Here is a 6,000-nt window from a genome sequence, read left to right as displayed (position 1 = left end):
ATCTGGGGTTGGAATCAGATATGACAAACACGAGAAAGATCACAGGAGCAGAAATACAAATTTCCCAGCTCTCTCCCTGGGAGAGCAGTATCAGTTAGGAATAGAAGCAAATTCCCACATATGATAGTTCAATATGGCTGCTGTGAGTGTGCAGCATGGAGGACAGCTGGATTAAACTAGAATATATCCCAAAACTGTAACTATTTGGCCTTGTAACTGCAGGTGAGGTTAATAACCCTCACCAAATCAAAAAAGGGAAATCTGCTCTGAACTAATTTAGATTGCCATCCCTGCAGCCATTAGCTATCAGTGCTCCTTTTCCCTACCAAACCACAAAGACTTGACTGGAAATCTCTCCTTTTCTGCTTCCTAGCTGTGCCAGTGCTGCAGTGGCCTGGGTGATTTCTCTGAAGGAACTGAGCTTTCCCTTGGCAGCAGCTTTGCTCTTCACTCCCCAGCCTCGTAGCCTTGTGCATTCCCATCTAGGAGCGTTGGCCTGCTGAAGGAGAGGCTCTATTGCCAGCAGAGATCCACAGCTGACAGGAGTAACACAGCATGGGATGTTCTCCTGCCTGCACTAATCCCTTTGCTGCTCAGCTGCAGCTGGAGCCCAGAGCCCTGGCAGTGGTTAAGGACACACTTTGCCATGGCATGGCCCAGCCAGGCTGATTGCTGGGCTGGCAGCACAGCGGGCACACATTCCTGCACCTGCCCCTTCTTCCCATCCCGTGTCCAGAAGCTGTTCCCGTGTGCTCCTGGGAGAATCCACACCCAGCTGTGTGTGGGATTTGGAGGGGCTCTCTTGGGGGAATGTGGGGGTGCTCTGTGGGATTGGGGTGGGGGGCCTGAGGTGTGTGTGGGTGTCTCTGGGATTCCTGGTTTTCCCACTTAAATTCCCTATCCTTCTTCTGCTCATGTTTCACACCCTTTTCTCCTCTCCTTTCTAGTGCTTTCCTTTTTCTTTAACACCACGTTCTTACTATTATGTCTTCTCCATTTTCTCACTCTTCCCAACCTTTTCCCCACTGCCTTTTCTCCCCATATTTTGGCCCTATTTTTTCCCTTCTTTTTTTTCCCCACCCTTCCCCCACTTATTTTTGCTTTCTTTTTCCACTAATTCCTTAATTTCTTTTTGATTTTTCTCTCTTAACCTTTTTTTGCCAAGTTTTTTTGCTGCCTTGTGTCACTGCACATTGTTGCTGTCTTTTCTCTACCCTGCACTTGACTTTATCTCCCACCTTTTTCTTTTGCTGCCTGGAGTATTGACCATCCAGGTGACCTTTGCCAAGTTCATTTCCCAATCCTTGAATGTCCCTCCACCAAGTGCCTTCAGGGCAGTCCCAAGTGCTCTGTTGCACTGTTCTACTTTCCCTGCAGCTGGTGCAGGATAAGGGATATGATACATCCATTCAATGCCATGTTCTCCGGCCCAGGTGTTTCTGAGGAGAGATTGAATGGATTCAGGCTGTGGGAGAGGCTGATGTAAAATTGAACAGTAACATTGAATACAGAAAGGGGCCAGGGAGGAGCCCAACAGGTTCAGCTCTTGGGGTTCCTCTGGTGCATGCAGCAAAATCCTTGTCCCCCATCCCAGGTATGCACTGGGTTGGGTTTTTTACCTGCAGAGGGATGGTCTCTTGGTGTCAGTGGAATTCCCACCAGGCACGTGGCTGGAGGGTCACTGAGGTCACCCATGGCCAGGCACAGATTGTCCTGCTGTAGAGTTTGTTGCAGGGTCACCACACATTTAGTTTGGGCTGAGGGAGGATCCATCTGAATGCCGCTGTCAGGAGCAGGAGCATCCAAAGCTGAGCGGTGTTGGCTGGAGGCAGCAGCATCATTGGGTTCATGGGCTCATGGAGGGAGGGGCTGGACATGGGTTACTCTGTTGGGATCAAAGAATACTTAAAATCCAGAGGTGTGAAGTAGTAATGTGCAAGTGGATCTTACAGGGTACAGGGATGGGATAAGAAACATTGTTCTTAGGGCAGAGGGTAAGAGGGAGGGTGTGTGACTGTAGGAGACAGGGTGAGGGGAGAGGCAGGGTGGGGCAGGGGCATAAAGAAATGGATAATCATTGTAGAAAAATCTTGTCCATTTTCTTCTTAGCTCAGTCCAGTAATGACATAAACCAGGTAAGTTTGGTTCCCTTTTCTTCTGTTGTGGTGTCCATCCAGTTGGGGTCAGGCAGGTTTTCTCCTTCTCCTTGCCACATACATCTCATCTTTCTGAGGTTTTTTTCTTGTTCTGGGCTCTCTCTGGATGCTGTGTTCAGTGCTAGAGACAGGGCTTGATGTTCTCCCCTAGGATCCACCTTGGGCCTGATCCTGTGGAGACACAGGCATACCTATCCCCCAGGGGATGAGTGGCAAAGGCCCATGACCTACTTGGGCTCAGGGTCCTTGATCAGCACCAGCAGCTTCTCTTCCAGCTCAGCTCAGGTGTTATTAGAGAAGTGCTGGCTGACAGGGGGGCTTGGCTCCATAAATTAATCCTTTAAATAATTGAAACACGGATCACCTTACAGAGCCTCTCAATGGGAGGAATGGTCTCTGTCCCTCCTCTCTGTTGATCAAGGAGCCTTTGGATTGTTCCATGGGCCCTCTCTGCAATGGATTGTCCTGTGGGACAGTGGAGCATACCTGTGTCAGGCTTCACTCCACACTGATTTAGAAACTGATGGAACTTTTGGCAGGTGTAGGTGGGACCATTATCTGTTCTGATGTTCTGGGCAATGCCCAAGGTGGAGAGCACAAGGAGGAATTGCTGGATCACATCCTTGGCCTTCTCTCCTGCCTGGGCTGAGGCAAACACAGCCCCAGAGAAAGTGTTGATGGGCACAGGTACATATTTGAGTTTTGTGAATGGGGTGCAGTGTGTTACATCCATCTGCCACAGCTGGCAGTTCTCCAGCCCTCAGGAATTTCCCCCGGTGCCCACGGATGGCTCGGCATATTGTTGACAGCTGGGGCATGAGGCCACCACTGCTCTGGCTTGCTCTCTGCTTAACTTAAACACTCTTCCCAGGGCAGGGCTGTTCTGGTGGCAGAGCTGATGGCTGAGCTTGGCTTGGCTAAAGGTGTGTGGCAGGGTGGAGCTCTGCACTGCCATGGCCAGAGCATCAGCTCTGCAGTTCCCTCCTTCAGTGGGGCCTGGCAGATCACTGGCTGACCTTACATGCATTATATGGCAGGGCTGCTCTCCATAGCAGAGAAGATATACTAGTTACAGAGCAATTTATACAAATTTGGACTCACAACCTCTTTTAATAAAGCATCTTCAGCCCTTTCAGCTACACCTGCAGCATCAGCCAAATTGGTGACCAAATTAATGGTTCTTTGAGAAGCTCTAACGACGGCTGCCAGTTCTGTGTTTTGTGGGGATCCCTGAACAATTTCAACATCAGACTCCCACTTCTGAGTGTTGGGCTTTTTCCAAGTCATAACTGACTTGTGGGATCCTCCAGAGCAGTCACTGTAAACAGTCAGAGCTTTTAAAGGTGTATGACTTTTTTAGAGGTTTTGGTGTCAATTTGAAGACTGAATTAAGGAGTTGATGTTTTGGGAGGTGAATGGAGACTTGTCCAGGGCAGCTGTCGAGGGTAATCTGGAGGTTCTCACTGGTATGGAGCAAAGATCCAAGGTCCTGACAGCCACTGGTGAATAAAGGTATGTCTAGACACTAAACAAGGAGCCTGTCACTTTAAAACTCATCCAAATACTTGTCAAAAACTATGCTTGTATATATCCCCCAAGGCTGTGCATGCCTAAAAACTGCTTGTGCTTTCATAAAAATAGATAACAGCAATTATGTAACTTTGCCTAAGAAGAATCACTCAAATATTTGTATTTATCATTTTGCTGAAATCGTTAGATTTGACTTGTCATATTTTACACCCACTATATCCCATGAACTAACAAGATCAAATTACACAATGTATGACGAAGTATTACCTGCAACTATTAAAATAAATCTTACAATTGTAAGACAATTAACCAAACATCAAAACTTGACTAAAATATTTTAAAAATCAAAAAAGTAGACAAAAAACTCTAGTTACTGTCTCTCATAAGAGGAAAAGATTACACAAAGTTATACAAAAACTAAAACAAAACACAAGTTATCACTAGTGAGATGCACTTTAAATAGTCACCAAAAAAAAAAAAATTATACACACTATAGAACTCTATAATTGTAATATTAATAGTAGTTAGTATAAGCTTGGTAGTATCTATTATAATATGTGTTTGAAATTAAAAAAATTTAAAACACATATCAATTTTAACCTTGCTGTCAAAAGTGCATAAAAGACCATTGAAAGACATCCATCATAATAATTAGCTAAATAAAGAACGTTTCAAGTAATGAAAAGGATTTACTTTAAATTTCCCAGAAAAGGAGGGAAATAAAACAAAAAGTTAAAGAATATTTCATCAATATTAGCCAACCAAAATAATGAAAAATGCCTGACATTTACCATGCTTGCAAAAATCAAAAAGAAAAGAAAACACCCTTGCAATAAATGAAGCCAAAATTTTCAAACAAAGTAAAGGGTGCAAGGCTAACTGTAATAAGTAATAAACCCAAAACCTTAAACCAGCAAAAACTCATCTCAAAGTCTAGAATGTGCCCAAAAAACAAAGACACATGCTCCCAAAACAATTTTGAAAAGTACAAATGCAATAAAGAATTTGAACACCTTTGTCAAAAACCCCCAATAATCCCCAAACTGGGGAAGCACAAGCACAAGAGGAGTTTTGGTTCATTTTAATCTCAAGTGAATATAGGCAAAACTAAGCAAAACTAAGACATAAATATGTGTAAATAAGATCTCCCAGTCCACCTCAGCCTTCCTTAACATAAGCAGCCACTGCCTCCCCTTTCTGATCTTCTTCCCTTCCATCATCGTCTTTTCCTCCTTGTGGGCTCTGGTTCCTCCAGTGTCCAGTTTTCTCACACAGTGCACATTGGTCTGTCCCTGCCTGGGCTGCTCCCTGCCCTGGTGGCTCTTGTCTACACCTCCCTTTGCTTCTTCTTCCCTTCCTCCTGCTACCAGTTTCCTCATCCTTTCTTTGCACCCTTCTTTCCAGCTGCTAAAATCTTTCCATGCCACTTCTAGCCAAGTCCCTAAACCTTGGGATGTCGGGCCCTGTATATTCTGAAGTTTGTGCTTAATGTCTCCTGTAGATTGTCGTAGAAATAAATCCACTAGTTGTTGAATCCCTCCCTCAGATCTCTTTACTTTGGTTAGCTCCCATCACTCCTCCTCCCCTCAACAAAACCAGCACTCTAATTCTTATTATCTCCTCCTTTGCTTCCTGTCTCTCCCACCCAAACCGAGCTCCACAGCTCCTTACAGCCCTTTCCCAGCCTTCCTCTCACACAGCCACAGCTCAGGTACTCAGTGTGACTTTCCACACACCAGCTTTAAAATCCTTGGTTCTAAATCAGCTCCATCAGGGAGCTGGTGGCCCTGAGCACACTCTCTGTACAGTTAGCAGAAGAACAAGAACAGCATCCCGTGCCAATCTTACACTGCAATAGCACCCACGCACCATGCCAGCCTCTAGATGCACCAGAAACTGCAGGAAACTCCCCACAAATACAAACTATTCCATTCACCTCTTCTTGACTTTCTAAATTCTCTACACACGGTTGTTCCTAATCCAAAGCCACCAGTTTTCCAGCAGACATTTGACAAAAACCTTCGAAATATATTCTTGAATTTCCCCTGTCTATCCTCCAGTTTACTGAATTCACAAACTCCCACGAGTCCAGCCCAAACCACTGAGGGAAGGGAACTCCCTCTTTCCGTGTGCCTAGGTTGGATTCTCAGACACAAGTTACCCTTATTATTTACAAACAATCTCTGAGTCTAGAATCACAACTAAGCCCTTATTAAACGCTTTCACTCTGCTCTGCTAAATCGTTCCTGTCCTTTGTCTGTACTAATTTTCTTCAACAACGTCCATGTCTCCGTTCCCAAAAAACCCTACCAAC

Source organism: Erithacus rubecula (genome assembly GCF_903797595.1).
Source record: "Erithacus rubecula genome assembly, chromosome: 9".
Classification (NCBI taxonomy): Eukaryota; Metazoa; Chordata; class Aves; order Passeriformes; family Muscicapidae; genus Erithacus; species Erithacus rubecula.
Note: the sequence above shows the minus strand (reverse complement) of the source record.